The following is a 25,429-nucleotide window of genomic DNA, read 5'->3' as shown; positions in this document are numbered from 1 at the left end:
AGTTATGAGTGACACAACTTATTCCAACAGAATCAATTTTTTTTTCAGTTTTGAAATTTTTCAATTTCCTTTATATACCCATACAGGAACCCGGCATGGCCAGGTGGTTAAAGCACTCGACTCGTAATCTGAGGGTCGCGGGTTCGAATCCCTGTCACACCAAACGTGCTCGTCCTTAAAGCCGTGGAGGCGTTATAATGTGACGGTCAATCCCACTATTCGTTGGTAAAAGAGTAGCCTAAGAGTTGGCGATCGGTGGTGATGACTAGCTGCCTCCCTCTAGTCTTACACTGCTAAATTTGGGACGACTAGTGTAGCTTTGCGCGAAATTCAAAACATACAATCTCTCTCTCTTTTTCTCCATTCCTCTTAATGTACTTAAACCTTAACTATAAAACTACCAGTCGGGTTGTAAAGACATTTTACTAGTTAGAGATTTTTATTTCTGAAGCTAAACAACAAGCCATCTGCACTTTGTTCGCCAAGGAGCATCGAAACTCAGATCTGACTTGGGACGACAGTAAGACAGCTAATCAACAGCACCAACTGGCATATCTTTGGCTACATTTATTTGAATAAATAGTGGGCTTTGACTGCCACTCTCATAGCGCCCCAAAGTGCTGAACGCGTTTGTGTGACAACGAGATACGTCGAATGAATAGTCTGGCAAGCTAACGCTAGATCATCTAGAAAAATGAGTAGAAGGGCATCTGAAAAAAAAAGAAAAAAAAGTGAGTATAGCTTTTCCACAAGTAGCAACAACATCACTTCCCATCTGTGTGAAAGTGGTCTCTATACAGTACAAAACAAATTATTTTGTCTATTGCTAAAACAAAATACATATTATGTTTTAAGTATTTGATAAACAGTGGCTACTGGATGTAAAAGTTCTCATTATTGTAACTTTTAAAACACTAAACCATACTTGTTCTGAAATGAAACACTTGACCACACGAAAACATAGTGGACATAGACACGAAATATGACATCTTCGCAAATCAAACTCGATAAAACTAGTAATGACAAAACCCTTTCCACAAAATCTCGTTCACAGGATGCAGAGACTTGTGGGTTTAAAATTCCTTCGACTTATGATGTTTAATAATATACTTTATTAAATCTTGTTTTATCAGAATTACTTTGCATTGTTACTTTAGTGTGTCAAGTTGGGCCAATCAAAATGCCCGAAATTGCCAAACTCGTGATGTACATATCGGGTTTAAGTCCGAAAATATCGCCAGCAACGAAGAGTACTGAATTAAGCATTCTAATCTAATGACATTTTCTGCTATGATAATACACAGTCCTCGACATACCGCTATGTCAAACTAACTATACCAATCACTGGGTTAGCTTTTAGTCCTGGTAGGCTTTTCTTTTGATCAGAAGTTATAGATAATGAATACTTTGTGATTCGTCTTCCGTATTTTTCATAATTATTAACAAAGAAAAAAAAACTACACCGTCTCAGATTCTGCAATACTGTTTTATTTTTCAATTACACATAGTCAAGGGGCAAAATACATAAGACAATGAGATATCAGTAACAACCAGTTTGTGAACAGTTTAACACCAAGGTGGCGGTTGGCTATCTTGTCATTTACGGTGGATTAATGACTGGTCATCAGCTGCTGTGTAATGTTTCTCCGGAGAATTTCTTGCCAGAACGGTAGAAACACTCTCGGTGTAGGAGATCACATATACTGTTCAGCTTGCCTCCTCTCTCTGTCTCCTTCGTCTGCATCGAGACTTGTTCTTGGACGTAGAGTTCTAACAATAAAAACAACAAAGGTTTTGATTCAACTCAGTTTTTCGCTTTTATCTCGCGTCTGCTTTATCAGTATCAGACAGCGTCAGTTTCTAAACGAAGGTTTCATTTATAAAAACGTAACATGCACATGAACTGTAAGAATCGACTATGTTGGTGACGTTATCTGTGAATTTTCCAGTGCATAAGGTACTACAATGTAACTAAATTCTTTTATACAAATCTATATTTTTCACACACGGCTAAACTGACAACTGCTGCATACCACACACCAAGTAGACGCACATTGTTGTAACCCACCTTATCAGAACGCTTCCTCCACTCGAAATAATTGTTGTTTGGGATCACGTATAGAGTGAAGTATGTTAGCCGTTACCTAAACTGAACGTGTTGTCTTTTACAATAATGCTTTTTGTTTGAATCTTCGGGCTATTCGAGTGTGTTTCATTGTAATATGTGATTATCGAAAATAATGCACACAAGAAAAATTTCTAAGGTTAATATCAGTGAAGTGAAAATTTATATCTTGTAACATACGATCGGTTTTGCAAATACTTTTTTTAAAGATGCAACTTACTTTGATTTAAAGACCACGTTTGAAATGTCTTAAATCAAACGATGTAAATGTTATGAAAACTTTAGGAGTTAAATTGATTTATTTTATTAGTTCATAGGTTTGTTTGTATTAGGGTTAGTTTTTAGGGTTACTGTGCGCGGTTGCGAGAAATGGCAGAACAACTAAAATTTGAATTTAGTTTGTGTTGGTTTATCACACTGAAGGTATCGAAACTCGGTTTAAAGCGTCACAAGTCCATAGACTTGTATTTGTGCCGCTGCAAGGAATAGTCTCTGTTTTTAAAAAGACGTAGTTATACACAAACACGTTTTCTCGTTGCTCAAGTTGGTCGATTGAGTTACCATTAATAAAATCAAATCGTCGTCGTACAAGTGCCAAGCCACAGACCACAAAAACATTCTTCACTTTAAATAAACTACAGTAATTGAAAGTGTTGAGTATAAATTGCGTTTTATTTTTTCCATCCCAGGCGAGATGCCACATACTGGGGTTTCATGAAAATGCTAAGTTTTCTTAAACCCTCAAACTATAACTTCGTCTATACTGTTCATAACCGAATATGTCTACATAGTGTATATTTTGTCTGTATAATATTCAATGTAAATAACTAACACTTCAAAAAAAGTATTTTGTAAACTAAGTACCTAAGCCTAACTGTAGCATTCGTATCACATAGAAACAAAGTTAAGCGGAATGTTCATTGTTGAAATTGTATATTCAAAACACTACACAGAATTTGATATAGATAAGTATTTTATTTATCGTCAAAATATATTTTAACTTTTATGTTACGATTAGTTTGGATTTCATACTCTCAGGTTTCTACACTTATGACACTAGATACACCTAAATCTGACGTGGGAAAATTAGGCCTAACAGCGCACGTACTTTCACAATTTGTAATTTTATATTTGACGAAGGATACTTTAGTAAATAGACCTATCAGACAATTGACAATCTTTATAAACTGGTTGTATGACTCATATATCATTTAATATAATCTACAGAAAAGCCAATATTCATTTATTACTTTCTGGCTATTACGATTTTAGGGATGGAGGTGAAAGGGGGGGGGGTGCGCGCGTGCCGTGAAATCTTGTAAATGAAATTCATTAACGGAGCCTCTAAATTAATAAATCAACAGGTTTTTTTTTCAAATCTTGTTGTCTCTACATTTCATTTTATAGACTAAAAACAATATTAGGTTATAATTTTGTTGCTAGGAGAAATGACATAAAAGCCATTGTTGGAACGGAATGTTACCAAAACACGATGGCTTTTCTACGTGTTAAAACTGTTAATCTATTTTTTGCCAATAATTCTTTTGTGAATACGCCACGACACCATTTCGTGAATGATCTTACCTTTGACTGGCCCACAAAGAAACAGACATTTTTCTGCCTCACTGTTAGTCAAGCTTGATTTTGCAAAACTTGTTTATTTCAGTTAGCTACAGCATGTGACGTTAGAGTATTGTATGGGGTGGGGGTGGTAGTACTTGCCCCGTCATATTTGATGGACTGTTACGCTAGTTTGTTACAATATGCAGCAGAACAAGGGAATTAAAAAATGGCAGGAATTTTGGAGTGATAAGTTTCTCTTGTTGTTTCAAAAGTAGAATTTGGGGCATTATTACTAAACGGACCTTGAGGACACAGTATAGGGTGGAAGAAACCCTGTGGCAAGCTCCTTTAGTGTAAGATATTAGTTTGTTTTTTTAATTTTGCGAAAAGTTACACGAGGGCTATCTGCGCTAGTAGTCTCTAATTTAGTAGTACAAGACTAGAGGGAATACAGCTAGTCATCACCACCTACCGCCAACTCTTGGGCTGCTCTTTTACCAACGAATAGTGAGATAACATGGTTAGTGTCGAGCGATTGCCCGTTTTTGACCAGTGGTTCGGAATTAGGAACGGTGACACACCACCTTCTACTGTGCACTGACAAACGTGCTACGAAGAGATTCCATTATTAACGGGAGGCGAGCACCTGTGTTTTGGCGGGTGCGAAGGTCCTCTAGCGTACACGTCAAATTAAAAAATTCATACATAAAAATCAAATAGGTCTTTTTCGAGATGTCTGTGCATAAATAAATAATAGATTGCAAAATTGGGAGGGGTTACAAAACTGATAGAGGAATGGTTTCATGTTGTCAATAACCGTACGAGAATTGTGTTTGTTTTTTTGAATTTCGTACAAAGCAACTCGAGGGCTATCTGTACTAGCCGTCCCTAATTTAGCAGTGTAAGCCTAGAGGGAGGCAGCTAATCATCACCACCCACCGCCAACTCTTGGGCTACTCTTTTACCAACGAATAATGGGATTGACCGTCACAGTATAACGCCCCCACGGCTGAAAGGGCGAGCATGTTTGGCGCGACGGGGATGCGAACCCGCGACCATCAGATTACGAGTCGTACGCCTTAACACGCTTGGCCATGCCGGGCCCACGAGAAGGAGGAAAGATTTAAATTATATTGCGGAATAAGTTTAGTAGAAATTTCTAGAAATCTCCATTCAGGTTTATCAGAAATACACTGTTATTAATACATACTGTCTGCTTTTACTGTCCAGACGGGAATAAAAACCTTTTTCCTGGGAACTTCTCTGAAGTAATTTCAGAAGAAAAGTTACAAGAATAAAAAGATAGAAAAGAATCTTCTCTGATTTTTTTTTTTCGGGGTGGGGGCTAAAACTAAGGTAGACTGTAACAAATATAGTTTATTAAATAAGACCAGTTTATAAAACAGTTATCATGTTTAGATCGATTAAACTTTGTTACCGTGTTTCCAGTATCGCTGGTTTCTCTGTTTTCAATGTCAACAACTTGAATTATGAATCCAACGAAAAGCATTAACGTGTTTCTTTCTAACCGAATAATGTTCGCTTTAAGTTTATCCCAATTTATTCACGTCGAGCTCTTATTTTACATGTTCCTTTGAAATATAGAAGAAAAAAAAATCACTAGCTTCGAGACATAATGTAAACCCACACCAAGTTTATCGATTTGGAACCACAAGAAAAACGTTACAAAACCTGTATATTTATTATATGTGACGTGAATTTTAAAAATAAGCTTCAAATACTGTTATTCTGGTTATTAAATGTATTCTATTTTAGCAAATGTAAAGTTTTCTTTTGAATAATTCTTCCACAGATATAAATCACAAACTGCTCCATAGTTTACAACATTTACTTTACGATCTGTTAACAAAGATTTCAGTTATTGAAAGAACACAGTAATATATAGTTCATTATGATTAAATAATGTAACAACAAATAAATATTGAAAGTTGTTCCTTTTAATGTACTAACATTTTGATGGCAGATAGCCCTTGTGTAGCTTTGCGCGAAATTTAAAAACAAACATGCTGATGATGTGCCCGATTCAGTACTTTGCGTTGGGTTCGAATGTTTGTATAGCATTTACTGAGTATACTGATTAGAATTTTTCATACCTGTTTTTAATATTTTCAAACTATCATCATGATATTGTTATTAACGCATTATTCTGTATTGTTAATGTCCGTAGATTTAGGCTTATAAGTCTGCTAGCTAAGCTGAAAGTACTGGGATTATGACCGAAAATGTTAACAGTGAAGTTGGTGAAACAGCGCATTCTAATCATTATAAGAAAGAATATAAGCACTATATTTAATCAGTTATGTTTCTTATTAGGCTAATATTTAGTTCTGATCAATCTAGATGGTTTAGTTTGAGTCAAAAAATATTTATTACATGCTTTTAAAATTCGTGCATGTTTTCTTTCTCTGGGAGGTGGGGCAAAATAGACGTCATGTAAGTACGTTAAACAACTTTTAATTGAAAAACGAGCTCTCAGAAATGTGTTTCTCATTGTGAGATGGGTTCATATGTATAAATACACCGGTTTCGTGGGTGGGTACAGAATGCAGGTTTTCCTAACCTTATCCTGTGTCTTCATATGCAAGGTAAAATGAAAAATGTGTAAATATATATCTAACTGCATAGTTTGATCATACATGCATATTTTCCACTGTGAGCGAGTTAAAGAGCTATCTATCTATCGGCTTGATTTGATATATTACCTATTTATTGACCTACAGGTGACACAGAACAAATTTTTATCCAGCGGATATGGAAAATGTTTCTTACTTTACATGTTTAGTAATTGACAGAATACGCTCTGTGAGAAACAGATAAGTGTTACGACTTTTCTACGTAAAATATAGGCTCCATACTGATTAAGATGCGTGTATAAATACACAATGTTTTGTGTACCTTCACTTGGTTTTAATAGAGTTTACAAAGTATGCTGTGTAAGAGATTCACATTAATTTGGCACGTCCTGATGTTGCTATTTATATGTTTGAGATAAAACTGTGACTATTTCAGGCTAAAGGTACATAAGATATAACAGTTTTAGGGTATACTTAATAACGCCATAAGACTGCTAATAAAAGCATAATATACTGACGCTGTTATTTACAATGCTGGATAGGTGTCACCACTAGACTATTGACACGACAATCTGATTAGGAGAGTAACCGCACGCGCGCCCCAGCGATGGAAGATCAAGTTTACATAGTTCATAAATTGTAGACGTGGTTTTAATGGTTGAAGTGGAGGGTTATAAATCTGAGAACCCACGGTTTGTGTCCCCGTTACAAAAAACAACAACACGTTCTGCATTTTGTGAACATTGGTTTGTTATGGGACTGAAAGTCAAATCCCACTGTTTGATTAGAGCAGTCGCAGAGTTAACGGTGACTATTCTCGATTAACTTCCCTCCCTCTGGCGTAGTAGTTCAAAATTAGGGACGGCCTAGCGCAGGTAGCGCTTGTGTAATTCGAAGCAGATTTTTGTAGGTTTGTGTGCCTATTTCACACCTCTATAATATAAACTCTCTGTAGCTGTTTCGAAGCTCTATCTATGACGAATTGTGTTACGCCTGAACATAGATTTAAGTGCAGCCTTATTTTTCTAGATTATTTCAAAACCGGAAAAATCCGCTGAATTTAAAGTATCGTTAAGTATCAAACTTAAAACTGTTTTATAGAGACCAATCAACTTATTGAAAAATGCCGATGATTGGTGGAGAAATCATTTGAAATAACCGCTGTAGAAAGTTGTATTTTTCTTGTTACTCCACCGCGCTGTATACTGGTTTGAACGTTAACCGTAAATGCAATAAGTTATCGGTTTTTGAACCGTATAAATAATTTCTTCCTTGTCTAAAGATTATATATGGTTCAGTCGTAAGTCCACTGTTATTATCAAACATACACAAAAAGAGGAAATCCATGCTTACTAACTATATTGTGAATCAAAACAAAAACAATATTCTAACAGTCGAACTTACATTATATTTAACGAGAATAACCGATAAATATGCATATTACAAAACAGAATATATTTTGACTACTGCCAGTAGTATATCACTTTGAAGAATGCCAATGACGTCCTGGTGCAGAACAGTGTGAATGGATTTCATGAGGCGCCATATTTTCACGCATAAAATAACGACCGATTCATCAAGTTGAGAGAGAAGAGTTTAATCAGACACGCAAAACAAAACATCTATCTAATCTTTACGTTTATGTTTCGGAATTCACAAACTCTGTCACTAGCAATACTATATGTTACGATAACGTAGTACGCAAAATGAAAGAGACAGACCGAGATCTGAGGGTCAGAGGTTCGAATCCCCGCTACACCAAACATGTTCGCCTTTTCTGCCGTGGGGGCATTACAATGTTTCGATCAATCCCACTATTCGTTGGTAAAAGAGTAGCCCAAGAGTTGGCGGTGGGTAGTGATAACTAGCTGCCTTCCGTCTTGTCTTACACCGCTAAATTAGGGACGGCTAGCGCAGACAGCCCTCGTGTAGCTTTGCGCGAAATTATCACGAAAATGAAACATATTATTGTTATTATGCGTTCCTAATATATGTTGCTCCAGGGCGCTTGATGGCGGAATTCGTACGTTCTGAACTTTAATAAATACATACCAACTTGTTTCTGTACCGTTCATTACTGGTGGGGTCCACACAGCATACGACATATATTTATGTTTATTACACCACTCATTATTGATTGTCAGCTTTTTTTACACTGATTAGAATAACTTATGTTTTTTGTTTTGTAAAATATAACGGGAACTGCATCAAAAATTACGGGGTTTCATTGCAATACTGACAGCCCCCCTCCCCAAAGAAAACAGTCGTGAAGCATAATGAGTTTCTTAAAAACATTTATTACTTTGATTCTTTTTCACTTAAACTGTTTCTGTACTGATTAATAGGCCGTGCCCCCCAGTGATTCCGCTTTAAGCCCATATGCTTACAGGCCTGTTTCAACATTGTGATGGGCGCAACACGAACAGTTCATTGTTTAGCTTTGCGCGTAACAATAAACAAACAAAATTTTTACTGTGACGTTGAAGTGTTAACATTTTCAGGTGGTTTGTTAACATTTTCATACTTGAAAGTAAAATTTGAATAAAAATACTATAACAGTTCACTTATACCGAAAAACTACTGTACGCTAGTAGTGTTTCAGTTGTAAATATATTAATAATGTGTTCAATTTTATAAAGTATTTCTAAACGTATTCTAAATGCGTTTCTCCTCTTGAGGAAACATTAAGTGTAGAGGTCTGGTATTACCTGTTGGTTATGGCGCTCGACTCGCAATCAACGGGTCGCGTGTTCGAAACCTCATTACCAAATATGCCCGCAATTTCAGCCATGGGGCGTTATACTGTTATAGTCAATTCCCACTATTCGTTGTTAAAAGAGTAGCCCAAGAGTTATCGATAGGTGGTGTTGACTAGCTAGCTACTGCCAAATGAGGGACAGTCGGCGCTGGTAGCTCTCGAATAGCTTTGCGTTAAACTTGTAACTTTAGTGTAATTAAACTAGTGGTAATTAAGTACCTTACCTCGGTGGAGTAACAAATACCTTCTGTCAGTTCCTGAGAAAACATCAAGTTTAGCTCTGTAGTGGACAGTCAAGAAACTCAAATTTGTAGTTACTCTGATAACAGTAAGGCTAATGATTAAAGGCTTACAACTTTTTACAGTTTATACATGGCCAAGTGTGTTAAGGCGTGCGACTCGTAATCGTCGCGGGTTCGCATCCCCGTCGCGTCAAACATGCTCGCCCTTTCAGCCGTGGGGGCGTTATAAAGTAACGGCCAATCCCACTATTCGTTGGTAAAAGAGTAGCCCAAGAGTTGGCGGTGGGTGGTGATGACTAACTGTATTCCCTCTAGTCTTACACCGCTAAATTAGGGACAGATAGCGCACATCTATATTAATATGAACCATACTGAGCACAAAATAATACCGGGTGGGCTAGTTCCCCGATCTGCTTTCTAATAAAAGTGAGACTTAAAAAAATTAATACCCATAGCGGCCCTCTTTAAAGTACATTTTTACTTCAATTGGGTTTTCTCGTCATCATGAAAAAACTTCAAGTAAGCGCATTTTACCCTTTTTTATGCTTTGAATTTAGTAAGAGTTAGATGTAATCTTATCTTCACGCCAAACCCAAGCCAAATCTCGACTGTTTCATCAGCACTAAAATCCTGACATTAAAGGTGAATTCTTGAGGGTCAAGAGCGCAAGAAACATCGATATCTTTCATATTATACGAACAAAATAATTACGTTTCCGTATACCACCTGCCACTAAATGTTCCTGATGTTCAGTGTAGATAACAGTACCTCGTCTTCTGCCCAATGCTACAAAGGTTCCTTCTATTATAGTTCTGCTCTTCTTACAAAACCATGTTATTCTAACCAGTTTCGCTTTCTTCCTATTCTTTTGTGTCCATTCATGAGTTTCTGATCTCTATGCTTGCTTGGCATGGTACATCAAATTTTTATAACCTGAAAAGGAGTAGGGGGGGAGTTCTCGCTTCAATACACTTCAAGCTGGAATTTCTGTAACAAGAAAAGTGGTAAAGCAGGAAACATAACCTGTTTTGTAGTGTGTAGTGCTATATAAAAATGAGAAAGAACTATTTTTATAGCAGCAGGCTCCTTGGAGCCGTGGTAAGTAGAAGCAATTTGGTCCAGAAGGAATTATATGTAAAAGTATTAAAACCCAACGCGGTGTTATTGTATTGCAGAGGCATTTATGACTCCGAGGACTGACGCCACCAAAGAAACGTTGCAACAATCTGGTCAAAAGAGAAAATATTAAAAAAAAATTAATGATTGCAGGAGCGAAAGAAAAAGTGGTGCTGCAACGAATGAACAACGATTTTAAGAGTCTGAAAAAAAGGGTAAAAATGCAACGTGAAACAAGGGTTACACGGAAAGAAGTTGTAATTCTTTCTCACTGGAACTTTACTGCGAATCAGAAGGGTTAAAATGGAAGTTACGTGATAACAGGCCAAGTTTACTTTCAGATACAAATTAATGTAATTGGTGCTGTGCGTTTAACTAAAAGCGTATAAAACTTATAATTTCGATAGTTAAACAGATTTAGTTGTTAAGCCTAAAAATAATGTTGATAAATTGAGTAGTTTTTAATCCAAATCGCACTCGATGATCGAAGTTTATGTTCTTTCTTTAAATCTTTTAAACTGACAATTTACTCTTCTTCTGGTTAAGAGCTGCTGTTATTAACTTAGTGCAAAAAGATTCTACCATTCTAAGTTGTATTCTTACACGTTTCACTCCTTCAATATTTAATATCTCCGCCATATATATCTTTTAAAATATCAGAAGTTTTTGTTTTTTTTAAGTAGAAGTTGGGAATATTAAACAAATTCTTAGAATAAAATCTTTTCGGTTGTGGTTCATAAATGGAATACCTCCCACTGCGGCAGTGGTGAGTCTGCGGGCTTACGAATCTAGGATTCGATTTTCCATACTCGTGACGGGCAAAGAACAGATAGCCCATCGTATAGCTTGCCCTTAACAGCGATTAAACCTAATTAGAATAACCTATACCAGAACTAAAAAAATTAAATGTACCATCTATTGTTGTTATGTTACTTTATTCACGTCCTATTTGGGCACTGTTTCATAGATGGTAACGAACAGCTACATTCACAAGTTCAGTTTACATGTGTTTATAAACACGTAGACTGGATTAAAAGGGCTCTTCACGCTTCGAGACAAAACGCATCCAATGAACGGAACATCTTGCTAATGATATAGAGTCCACGTGCCGGAAATGCAATCAGGAATGTATTGGATCACCCACTAGAAGGCTCTGTGGTAGAATAAACGAAACCATAAAATCCTACAACACTAGTAGCATCACCAACAACTGTCATAATTAACTGGATGTTGTGCTTAACTCCAGTTTCTTACTCATTATCCTCCATTCCAGGAGAAAAACCTCTTGCCCTTAAGAAAACCATCTCTTAACCAAAGATGAGCGCAATGTCATCCACTCTATGATGATAATATTTTTCACTTTTTTTTTTTTTTTGGTTCTCCTTCATTAGAAGACCGAAAATTTAACTCCTGCATCGCACTAAGGACAAACCTTCTTAGAACTTCTTCAAAAGGACTGTTTGTCCGTAAAGTACACAATGGCCTATCTGTGCTCTGCCAACCACTATTGGCAAAGTGGGTAGTTGCCATGGTCCCCAATGCTGTGCCCTTTTAATCTACTTTTGAGTTTTCTTATCATTATGGGCCCCATTTACTGAATTATGCTCGGAGCTCCAAAATGTGTAAGATTGCCGCTGACCGTGGGTATCGAAACCCGCCTTCCAATGTTGTAAGTCCGGGGACATATTACTATTTCACTGGGAAAGCTCTTTTAAAAAGTGAACACATCAAACAATGAAAAAAATAAAAACTCATCGCAGTACATCCTACCCAAAGAATGTTTTTTCACAAAACATAATTTGATGATAAAGAAAAACGCGAAACATAAAGTATCTATTAAACATTCTGGGACCTCCAGAATTCCAGCTCCAAGAAGCGAGATGTACACCACCAGAAATGTGATATAGTCTGTAATAAATAAATAAATAATAATAATAATGTATTAAATAAATAAATAATAATGTATTAAATAAATAAATAATAATGTATTAAATAAATAAATAATAATAATGTATTAAATAAATAAATAATAATAATAATGTATTCTTAATTTTATTTGTGCTAAGATAAACAGAAAATAAACATAACAAAACTACTGAATGGGCGATCTGTGACGAAGCCCGAATTTTAGCGATATGAACCCCTCAAGTTTACCCTTAGCTATTGGAGAGCTCACGCAATGTGTAAAGGACGCTATATAATCATTTTCTGCCTGAAGAAAAACAAACAAAAACAGAGTAATCGTAGCATTAAAGTTTCAGTGTCATTCTTTAACATGTACCAGGAAAGTTTTTATCGTTGTGAGGTTTTCTTGTGTTTGTTAGTCTCATATAATTTAAAAAATAACCGTCTTCCAAAATAGGCAACAAAAGAGGTTACAATTAATATTACCTGCAGTGGTATAAACACAAAACGACGAAAGCGATGCTCCAAGTATTTAGTAGGTGTCGCAGAGGAACAGAATGTGTATCACGTATTCTGCAAAACGTATGACACATACGTTTTTAGTTACATGGAGAAAGAAGTGTCAATTTAATGTGTGGAGCACTTGTAAAATGTAACATGCAACAAGACAATTACGAAACTACCACTGAAACGATGTTGACAACAGAAATTTCCTCCTCCCCAATCATGAACGACCTTGGTTATACGTTCTGCATTTGTTGATAGGTGGTCACGTGACCTTCTATTATTCTGATTTAACTTGTGGAGTAGTAAAAGATAATTACAGTTGATAACATGGAAAAGGCTGTGTTCCTCCAGTGTGGTTGTGAACAATTTTGCACATCAGATTTTTACAAATAACAACCTAATGGTGTGAATTTTTCACAAACGATTTATATGATTTTAAATTCTGAAACATAAATCATGACTGTTGGTCCTGATCTATTGATGGGGTCAAGCATATTTCGTTGGAATGTTTTAACAAAGAAAACGCATTTAACATGTCAAGCGTATGTTTGATGGTTGTGTGAATTTCGCGCAAAGCAAAACGAGGGCTATCTGCACTATCAGCGAAAGACTAAAGGGAAGGTAGCGAGAAATCACCACCCATTTCCAACTCTTTGACTACTCTTTTTACCAATATTATTAACGCCCCATTGCTGAAAGGAAGAGCATGTTTCGTGGGATGGAGATTCGAATCGGTGACCCTGAGACTACGAGTCGCGCACCCTAACTATCTGGCGACGCCGGGCCCCGCACGCGAGTTTTTGGAACCTCTACACAAATAAAACTATTCCATATTTTAACGAAAGTGTAACTGACCCGTAGTTAACAGTTGCCTACCGTGATTCATTCAAAGGTTACTTATTTGGTAATCAAAGGCCACATTCAGTGCTGTTGAGGTCCCAGTTGCGCATTGTTTAAACTTAGAGATGTACCCTTTCGCTGTAAAATATATTTTCGACTTGTTGGTAGAATCTATTTTTTTACATTTATTAGTGCTAGAGAACGTCATTCCTTTTCACATTAGAGCAAGCTATCCTTCTGCTGAAGTAATTACATCCTTGTTATATAGGCTGATTTGGATAAGGAAGAGTAATTGTGCTTTATAAAAACAATTTGCAAATGGCATCCAAATAATTGGTTTATTTCGATTTTATCACAACTCAGCAGCATAATGACGTTACGTTTTGATTTAAGAAAGATCTATGTCCAGCACTTTCTGAGGAAGGCTATATTTGGTAAACGATGCACAACCAATGGAGTAAGAATTTGTAAAAAAGGAGGCCTTTCATGTGAACCATGGACAGCAACTGGTTCCGGAAGTACTCCCAAAACCAACCGGAAGCAAGACCTCTCACCTGCAGATTGTGGTCACGAAAAATAACTCTCCAGTTATGATGAAGTTATTTCCTAATCCCGTTAATAAGATAATAATTAAAGGTGTTAAACTGAAACTTCTAAATTAGTGACTACATTTACAAGAAAAATGGGCCACTTAACGAGCATATGGTCAAATGTCATTGTCGAGATTCTAATGAACCTTTGGTCTGCTGAAGCGTGGTTTGGAGAGTCAGAATCTCAGAACGAAGATCCTTAACTATCTTATCAGTATAAGTGGTCTCAGACTGATGAAGAAAATAGTCCTCAGTGAGCGAAAACCTGGAAAATTGTTTTTATAAAGTGAAATTAACTCTTGGAACACAAAATCAATATAAACACCAAGAGTAATAGTTGATTCAGAAATTCCTCACAGCAGGTGCGTCTGAGATTGTAATGATGTCGGGGTCGCTTGCTAAATTGTGGATAGAGAAGTATAAGAAATACACACAGTAGTTGAAGACATACCATACAGTTAGCCTTAAGAGTGGTTTGTATTAAGTTTTTAGCGTATGTAAGACTTGTATAAGGTTTCTTTGTCTTGCTTTTCTGCACTCCAAAACCCCCTTTGTTGGCTGACCACCAATAGAGAGCCGCCATTTCGTTTTTCTTGTTACTGGATAGCGTGTGCTGAAAGCGACCCATTCCCATCTACAAAGCAGGTGTTGGTAACGCCACCGTGTTATTAAGATTCAGATACGCGTCATTTTACTGTAAAAAAATAGGCCTGGTATCACAAGTCTTCTCAACTAACACTAAACTTTTTAATTTCCTTTAACAACTGGACTACATCTGGAAGAATTTACATTTTTAATATTTGGAAATCCAAATTATAAGTGTCCAGACCTGCTGCTGAGCCATTGGGAGGGAGGAAAGAACGGGGGCGTGGAAAATACGCGACAATAAAGATTTTCAACCCAGTTAACCGCTGTATTAGAACTCTAAAACCCAATAGCAACTGACATTAATTTTGTATTTCTTCTCATGATTATATTTAATCAACTTACAAATAACTAGTAATGTATGAAAACGTAGAGACATCCTTGTATTTTGTGTTTCAGTCATAGTTATGAGCCCCACAGAAATATTACGGGGGGGAGCAAAACATGTATGTAAGGGGATCAGCTTTTACAGTGTAAGTCAGACTTAAAGAACATACATGTTTAAACTCAAAAGCAAATTTACAGTTTTAAGGTCTCCCAGTGGTACAGCGGTATGTCTGCGGATTTATACTGTTAGAAACAGGGTTTTGATACCCGTGGTGGGCAGAGCACAGATAGCTCTTGGTGTAGCTTTCTGCATAAAAACAAAAACATAATGAAATTACTAAAATTATTTACTTTAATCACAATTAAGTTTACACCATAATACGTGCAGTTTTTTTATGAAATGTAAATGGTCAAATGCTCCCTCTTATTTCCCTCCTGCGGGCGCCCATGATCATATTCTGGTGTACCACGTCATTCCTTGTGTAATGCCCGATTTTAGGTTCGGAGAAAGGTAAAAGATTTCGAACACTTTTAATGTTATTTAATCAATAATGTATGTTCCATTATTATTAATTACTTCCTACCAATGATTAATAAGCTCCTAAATGCCACTTCTATAAAATTCTTGTGGTTTGGAGGGAAAGAATGTAGAGAGGGTAGTTTTAACATCTTCATGCGTTCCAAGCTCTTTTCCATCAAGATAGTTCTGCAAACTTCGGAATAGATGATAATCAGATGGAGCAAGGTCTGGAGAATAAGGAGGATGTGGAAGTGTTTTCCCATACTAGCCCTTCAATCTTTGCAGATGTGATCCTTGCTGTATGGGGCCGTGCATTATCCTGGTGTAACACAACAGGCCTCGTTTCTTTAAGTGCAACATTTAAGTGCTCTAACTATTGGTAGTAGAAGTCTGATATAATCGTTAAAATGAGTGGCAGCAACTCAAAGTGGACCACACCAACAAATCCCACGAAACGCTTAACAAGACTTTCTTAGGATGGAGGTCCATTTTGGGCTGTGCTTTAGCCAGTTTATCTGCACTGAGCCATTGTCTGCGGCGCTTAACATTTTTATAATATATCAGTTTTTCATATCCAGTCATTAGCCTGCCCAAGAAAGGTGAGTTACGTTCACGAGAGTTCAGAGAAGTGCAAATGTCCACTCTTGCTCTAAGGCTGGTTTCTGTGCTAGTTCTTCAACTGTTACAGCACAATCTTTATAAAATGAAGTCAGCAACAAGTCATCATTAAACTCAACAGGACGACCTGAACGTGGCGCATCACTTAAGCTGTAGTCACCTGATCTGAGCTTCTGAAACCACCTTCGACATTTTCTTTCATTGAGAGACTCCACATTATAAACACTTTGAATGTTTCGTGTAGTTTCTGCTGCGCTATTGCCTTTTTTAAACTCATAAAGCATTACACGCCTAATGTGCTCCTCAGACACATCCATCTTCATAAGGGTTTATTTGATTAATGATCTGAAAAAGTGGAGTGGAGTGTGTTTATTTGTCTGAACATTTTTGTACACGTCCTACTAAATAATTTAGTCATTAAAACCTTCTACAAAGTCAGAAATGATGATGCACCTTTTGTATTAAATTTTTGTACAATACTTATGGGATGACCTGATAGTTTCAAACAAATAAAAGTGGGTTGTCTGACACCACCCGAACGATATGACTCCCGGAGACAAAAACAGAGCATCGTTTCGTGCGTTTAAGTACATCTATTATAGTTTGCAGTGATTGGTATACCATATACTCGCCATTTGAATATCTCATTGCTCATAATGCTAACGAAAGATGCACAGTGGACGGTATTCTATGTTTTTTAATATTTGTTATAAGCTGCCTTAGTTTGAGACTAAAACCCATACTAGAAGAGTAAATTAAGCCTACTTATCAGAAGTCTCCTCAAAGTACATAGTTTAATAAAAGTGGCGAAGTACTTACTGTACGAATATAAAGCAGCTGTTACTTAATATAGGTATGTCTAATACAACAGTGGAAGCTGTTTTTATATTTACAGTTTACTTCTTTATCAGATGGAGTCTGTAGTCCAATAGTGATTATTATTAGCACGTGATATTTTTAGTCTTCCAGTTAACGGTGAGAACAATAATTTATTTTTTTATTTCTTTAAGTCCTTCGATTTGGCAATGTGCCAACAATGATGATACGTTAACATGTCTCAAGCTTTACTTTTATTGTTGTTACCTAAAGTACTTTGCATGATACCAGTCACACTGAAAGAAACAGGAATCGTGTTGGTGTGCTGTTTTGACAATGCATTCATTACACATAAATCAAGTTTAAACATACCTAAATTACATTATGATAATCGTTCCTTGCTTATCACAGGGTTGGCCTTTCTACTTTCCAATCATGTTGGGGTTGAGGCAGCAAGCTTGCATCACAACCGGGAAGTTTTGTTGTTGTTGAAGAACAGATATTTCACCTAAAGCAAATATGACATTATAACGCAATATTTACTTCTATTAATATTAATTATGGATTTAATAAAAAATCCACACAGTAAAGGTACGAGTTATATATATACACGAAGAGTTTCCCACTTTAAATAAAACACAAATAAATTGTCAGGGAAATGAAAGCATTAGGTAAAAAACAATATCGAACTCCTTTGTAATGAGAAAATGGGCACAGTTATATGTAAGGGGTTGACATATGGATGCACAGGATGTGTTAAACAGGTTTTATACATTTCAAGTGTTCCCCAGCAACGGACGACATCTTGTATTTATTGTGATGAATCAATAAATGTACTACTGCAATTGAATTCTTTTTTTTCTTTTAAATCACGTGATAAAAACTGGAACCAATAAATTCAAGCCTATTTGAGTGTGTGTGTAGCGAGGAAGGGTCTAGAATTTAATTTGGTAGAGAGCTAAACCTATCCTTCCTTGGACACTTTAATCTTAAAACTTTAGAATTCCAACACTATTTACAAGAGGAAGGTGGCAACCATTTTAATTGTGTTTACAAGCATACGGTGTGAGTGTATAACGCTAAACGAAAAAACAAACAAACGTGAATTATATTTTATCTGTCTGTGAAACCGTTTTCGTATCATGCGGATTTAGACAACTGTTTGTTGGATAAAACTGTCATATAGTTTTAACTGTATGTCAGTACCGGTGTTAGTTATGACCATGTATTTTACCAACTCTTCCTGCTTCTGGAATTGTTTTCAAGACATATATATACTTGGCTTTTAGAAGCCAGTGGTTTATTAAGATTTGATCCAACTATCATACGCACTATCCAACCATTCTGACAAGTCATCCAACCATTCTGGCAAGTCATCCATAAAAGCTCTAATTGACACTAAACACCTTTTATTTCAAACCGCACGATTTCGCTTTAACAATTTCAAGTCCGAAAGTTATAACGCTAAAACTCGGGTTTCGATACCCATATTAGGCAAAATACCGACATGCCATTGTGAAGCTTCGCTTTTACAACAAAATATTCCACATAAGCGAATAAAACCGGCTGTACGGTAATATGACCATAGTAATAGATTAATGTAAAATTCATCTCATCGGACTTAAAACCAAGATCGTTCGCTCTTCCAAATGGTTAACACTCGCTGTCATCCCAACACTGCCAAAACCTTTGATCATCCTGTTGGTCATTATAAAATACGGACAAATATAAGTAGTTAAGTGTTGTATCATGACTTATCCAGAGCTCGTCAGTTAGAACAGGTATCTAAGTCACGGAAAATAACACACAAATAAGAATTTTAAAAGAATCACAGTTAATAGGACACGCTCACACACAAAGATAAATGTATCCTTTAGCTTCCAAACTGAGTAGCACAACCTACGAAAATCTGATAAAGTTCTTATCAGTGAACGTGGAGTCGTGGGCTGACACTTAAGTCATTTAGTTCAACCAGTAAAATCAGGGGTTCGAACCTAGGAGTGTCTCAGTTTTTATTCTTTTAAATTGAATAAAATATTTATTTTCGGTTAAAATTTTTTATATGTATATATCTTTTGTAACATTTAGATATTACGTACAAGTTGTTTGGTAGGTTATTGGTTAAACTTCAACCAATAAATGTAGATAAATTAAAATATCATAAGTTTACCGTTTAAACTAATTCTTTAAAGTTAGGCCAACATTGTAACAAACGTTATGAATGGATAATTAAATTAATCCACTGATATATTATTTTTAACCTTATCAACATGTAGGCTGTATTAAACTTAGAGGTTCAAGTGTGTCCTATAAAACGGCCGAGACAACAATTATAAACCAAATTCTGATGAAATACACGAATATGAGAAACTTTTCTATTAAAGGATTTAAAAATATATAGAAAAAACGACAATAATATACTAATGATTTTTAACCCTGGAACACAAACAGAAGACGAAAGACTTGAACTTATCACTGTGAAAAGCAACGTTACTATTTGAGGATGTACACAGTTACGACAGAACTATGTGCACTAGCCGTCTCTAATTTAATAATGAAAGACGGGAGGGAAGGCAGCTCGTCTTTGCCAACGAATAGTGTGTTTGACCGTAACTTTATAATGCCTCCAGAGTTGAAAGAGCGAGAATGTTTAATGGGACGGGGTTTAATACGCATGACCCGTAAACTGCGAGCCTAGCACCTCACCTAACTAGCCATGCCAAGCCTGTAATAAAGTCAAAATATTTAATGTTTTCGCTATATTTTAATGTCTTCATGTTAAAGTGTAATTCAAGTGCATTCTGATGACTGTTAAGCATTGAAACCAAAAGGTTATTTCGAGAGAAATACCAGTAAAAGTCGGTAGGTTCAGTCTACAAGAACAATGTGGTTTTGTTTGTTTGGAATTTCGCGCAAAACTGCACGAGGGCTATCTGCGCTAGCTATCCCTAATTTAGCAGTGTAAGACTAGAGGGAAGGCAGCTAGTCATCACCACCCATCGCCAACTCTTGGGCAACTCTTCTACCAACGAATAGTGGGATTGACCGTTACATTATAACGCCCCCACGGCTTTAAGGGCGAGCATGTTTGGTGTGATGGGAATTCGAACCCGTGACCCTCAGATTATGAGTCGAGTACCTTAGCCACCTGGTGGCCATGCCGGCGAAAGCAGTGTGAACTGATTACTTTTGAACGACGTGAACTGGTTAGTGTTAATACTATGTGTATCATTCAAACCTACAACTACTGCGTCAAAAGCATAAAACATTTTTTTGATAATTACCAAAATTTTTGGGCATGCGACAAAATGGAGGGAAGTTGAGAAAAGGTTCACGTAGAATTTATTTAAGTATTTGGATTATATTTCACACAGAAGGTGGTGCCTTTATTTATAAAAGTGACCGAGTTAAATCTTTGTTAGGCGATAAACATTTTGTAAATGACCAATTTTGCCTGTAGACAGTTAATACGATAGGCGATTATAGACCCTATAACTTGTCCTTGTCTACACGGTTATAAGTCGTAACACGTAAAGTTATGACAATAAATACTGAATGTTGATATACATTCAACCAATACAAAATACCGTAAAACTGGAAACTATGAATACAAATACTAATTTGGGCATAAGTAATACAGCCCGCCATAGCCCAGTGGGTTAAGGCACTCCACTCGTAATCCGAGGGTCGTGGGTTCGAATCCCCGTCACACCAAACATGCTCACCCTTTCAGCCGTTACAATGTGATGGTCAATCCTACTATTCGTTGGTAAAAGAGTCGCCCAAGAGTCGGCGGTGGGTGGTGATGACTAGCTGCCTTCCCTCTAGTCTTACACTGCTAAATTAGAGACGGCTAGCGCAAATAGCCCTCGTATAGCTTTGCACAAAATTCAAAACAAACAAACAAAGCGTAAGGAATAGTTGAATGATAAACTAACTTAAAAAAGAGTTTCTCGTTTTAAATGTTCTTAACAGAATCTCCTGTCGGTTCTCTAAACCATTTGTTGGAACAATAACAACATTTTAAGCTGTCCTTATTCCACGTTGTTTCACCTCATAACAAATACTACAATACAAAGCGTTCTTTGTAGTCTTGAATGGGAATACAGATGGTACACTTCATATTGTTCATAAATATTGTATATTGTCCAACCGTTCACTGGGAAAAAAGCAAATTATTCAATCTTTTCAGACAGAAAAGGAAATAAAAAATAACTACATAATTTTCTATTTTGTTTATTTCACGATTGATGAAAATTACTATCGTTAAATGTGAAGTTTATGCTAAGGTAAAAACTCTTTCCTGTGAAACATCTGGATTCTGGAGTTACGTGCAAACTAACACCAGGTGCACGAGGAACTGGTTTCTGATAAGCACCATCCCTGACGTCATGCGATAAGTAACAAGAACAATGAATCTAATCAATCAATAGCAGAAACCACTTGGGAGATTCACTAGGGTCACGGAGAGTTATGAATTGTTAATAAGAAAGACAACGTCAAGATGGATAGATAGATAATTGTACACAAGTGGAATCATGCAGCTCCCTCTACTGCCGAATTTCAAGAAAATAGTAACAAACCATCCGTTTTAAAAGCTGCTGTTCTTTCACCTTCTTTTAATTGGTTCAAAATACTAATGTGAAATACAAGGACACATTCAGTTGGTTTGACGTCAATATTTAGATACATTCTGATATAAAAAGTAGGGTTGACGTTGTGTTCAAAACTTGATGGCACTAATAAGAGATTCAAACTTTTCTCGCAGTTGTCTTGACACTAATACTTATAAACATGTTCTAGAAATCAAACAAACAGGATTATTCAATGTTCCTGCTATAAAATATAAATAGGATTACTCAAAGTTTGCCTACTACAGTTCGAAAGGTCACATAGAGAAATACAGACTAAGCAACATTTGCAGTGGAAAGGTTTACTTCCACCTGGTGAAGGAATATAGCTAAGATTAGAGTGAACTGAAACAAATTTTAATTTTTGAAATTACAGGTGAAGAGGTATAAATAATATTAATAACAAACTTTATTTCACCATAAATATATTCTACACTGCGTTGTTGGTAATTAATTACACTATCATGTTACGTAACTTCAGATAGGATAAAAGTGCAGATTTACGGCATGTTATTGTTGTACTGCTCTTAACATGAACGAAATGCTCAACAATTACTTTTCATGGTGGGGGATATAATTAGCTCAGAGCTTTGACTTTAATGAAACCAATAATGCGACACAATTAACCATTTTAAAGTGCGTAAAATAATTGAAATTGATAGATTGACTTACATTTTTCCTGTCACTGGGGACTGGTACTTTTGTTTTTCTATATAAATTAGAGAGGAAACTGTAGGAGTAATTGGCGTGATTACATGTAATACTAATGTTATGTTATTAGGGTCTCTGTAAATAACAAAGTTATAGACCCACAAGCAACTGGTGTATAAACATATTAGAAGTATGTTTAAAAAGCTGATTGTATGTTTGTCTGTGTTTGTTTTTGGAAGGGTGTTATCGCGTATTCCACTAGTCATTCTTAGGATCACATAGAAGAGTAAAAATGTTAACTAGAGTACACGAAACGCTGCTGAAGTTTTCTTAATATGTAACACCGTACAGTAGTGTACCATTAACTTCAATCTATAGTGGTTTGGGCGTAGCCATAATGGTAAGTGTGCCCAGGCTTTTTAATCCGAGGATTCTACGTTGGCGACCCATTATTGTAAAATCTCCCACCACAATATGGGGCCATGAGTGCATTATAAAAATGACGGTCAAATCCCATTATTGTTTTATTTTAACCCAAAGCCTCACACACTAGCTTGTCTGCGCTCTGGCAACCGCAAGGAATCGAACCCCCAATTTTAACATTGTAATCTCGTGAATAGTTCGCTGACCAACCATGGGATTCGCAATTCGGTGCTGTTATCCAGCTGCTTTCTCCGTCAGTTCAAAATTAATGACGGCTACGCGCGGATAACCTTCGTATAGCTCTTTACGAAATTCCGAAACAAACCAACGTATTACAAAGACAAGTAACGTGTATTGGACAACCCTGTGAAAAATAAACATTTGTAAGCAAGGACTTTAATAAATCTTTGATGGTTATATTGTTTTGTTGTTTTAACCTCATCTAGCTGGTATTTAAATAAATACACACAGTCAAATAGGGAAATTTTATGTATTTAGCTAATGCTACTTGGCACAGATTTTGTTGGTATTATACTCTCAAAAAAAAAAAAAAAACTATGCGGAAGATTTTCAGGTTTGTAAAATTCTAGCCTGGCCCAGGTAGCTACTTTCCTTCGTGCCAATAAAACGCCACCTCGTAGAACAGAACAGTAAATCAGACTACTGCTTCAAGTAGGTGTGGCTTTTCTCGGTTCACTATGTTGAACGACATGTATTTTTTAAACGAACGCACCCGTCATTAACAAGTAAATTTATAATTACTTCTCTAACAGTAGCACTATTGTTGCAACGATGCTCCTAAGCGAAGAGGCGAGAAAGGTGTAAGATTATACACGAAGTTAATACCACGTACACAACGATTAATTCTCTTAGGGTTAGGATTCCCTTTTTTTGAAGGCACAGAGGTTCTCGTGTAGTTAGGGTTATTTGTTTTACTGTCGCAAACCATCACCGCATTCCCGAATTGGAACTCTTAGCAAGACCTCCGTAAATATCACAAAATAAGGGTACACTATATCTCATACCCTTAATATAATCTCTTTGATCAATCACTATGATTAACATTTAACAATAACTTTGCATGAAACAGCAAATAATAAGGGAAACAAACCTTAAATGTGTCTCTCATTCCTTTTTATGGTATCACCAGTAACAAGATACACCAATAACTTTAAAACACTTTTCTTCTTTTACTGGCCCTGACGAGACACTTACAAAAAACATTCTTCTATTTGTGATTTAACATCACAAAAATCCCCGAACAACAGGCTGTGCTTCACTGGCTTGAATGTTAAACTACGAGAGAAACGAATGTTTTTATTGAAGTCGATCACAAACTTCACTTCCAAGTAAACCTAAGTAATATTTCTTCTGTCAGAAGTAAACTAACGCAACAGAAAGGTGTTTACTCCAGAAAACAAGAGTTAAAGTGAACTTTTAAAATATTAAAGTTTCACAGTTGTGATATTTAATCCACTAGTTATAACACTTCATTAATATTCTCTAGTATGTCTTCTCATAATGCACACAACGTCACAGTAGGTAAGTTTGAAAATTAAATTTAAATTAGGGACATTTTAAAAACTGATATACAGCTTAAAATTATCTCATGAAATTTCATTTGTATGTATTTGGTAGCCCAAGAGTTGGCGGTGGGTGGTGATGACTAGCTGCCTTCCCTCTAGTCTTACACTGCTAAATTAGGGACGGCTAGCACAGATAGCTCTCGAGTAGCTTTGTGCGAAATTCCAAAACAAACAATTGTATGTATTTGTTTGATAGGTAATATACAGATGTAACAACTAACAGCTATACTCATAGAAAGAGAGAGGTAGGAGCAGAAAGGACGCGTTACATCCTGTGTATAACTTGTGAACTGTATTCGTTATTATTACCGGGAAGATTTTAAACTGTCATACTGTTATTGAAGACTGAAGGTCGTCAGTTACTTTCTGTTACCTTCCTTTTATAGGACTAAAGTATTTAAGTTAAAGTCGTCTGTTTCTTGTGGGCTTTGAACCTCACACAGCTAAGGATGTCTTTACCCAGGGGACAGTTTTTGACATGATATTCGAGACGACGAAAAGAACGTATTATTTTACTCAAATAACAACGTTATGGTATAAAGAATTGTCCAAAAACTTTAGAAACGAAGGAACTCCTAATATCGATAAACATTTTACCATATCTCGAAAATGTTAGACTTTTAAAAAGATGTCGCTCGTGATATCCACAGATATTTTAAACGTTTAAAATCACGTATTTGAAGACGTTGTAAACACGTCTTTATATATATTCTTCAGTGTCTACCTTACACAACCTTATTTCTTAAGTTACTATAAATGATGATCAGTCTAGTGTTACCTTGTCGGATTGTCAATCTGAATGTTTTGGTTCGTGTCCCGTCGTCGTAAAATCTCACTCTACACTATGAAGCCGTACGAGAATAACGGTCTTATCCCACTATTCAATTAGAATAATCCAAGAAAAGTTGGTGATGGGTGCCGTTGACTTAACTGCCTTCCCGCCAGTTTGTCCGTTTAGAATTACGGTTTGTT

The 25,429-nt window shown here is 36.3% G+C and overlaps 1 long non-coding RNA gene across 2 annotated transcripts in view; it reads right to left on the bottom strand.

The window, feature by feature from the left end:
* Positions 1–1,467: 1,467 nt before the first annotated feature.
* Positions 1,468–25,429, bottom strand: part of LOC143254963 (uncharacterized) — a 63,330-nt gene continuing 39,368 nt past the window's right edge. For both annotated transcript variants that reach the window (XR_013030386.1, XR_013030387.1), the window contains 2 exons: positions 17,539–17,674; positions 1,468–1,770 (listed from right to left, as the gene is read on the bottom strand). This is a non-coding gene — a long non-coding RNA (uncharacterized LOC143254963). The remainder of the gene's footprint in view (positions 1,771–17,538; positions 17,675–25,429) is intronic.

The sequence above is a fragment of the Tachypleus tridentatus genome, chromosome 7 (assembly GCF_004210375.1).
Source record: "Tachypleus tridentatus isolate NWPU-2018 chromosome 7, ASM421037v1, whole genome shotgun sequence".
In the NCBI taxonomy this organism is placed as follows: Eukaryota; Metazoa; Arthropoda; class Merostomata; order Xiphosura; family Limulidae; genus Tachypleus; species Tachypleus tridentatus.
Note: the sequence above shows the minus strand (reverse complement) of the source record. Positions and strands in the feature narration are given on the sequence as shown.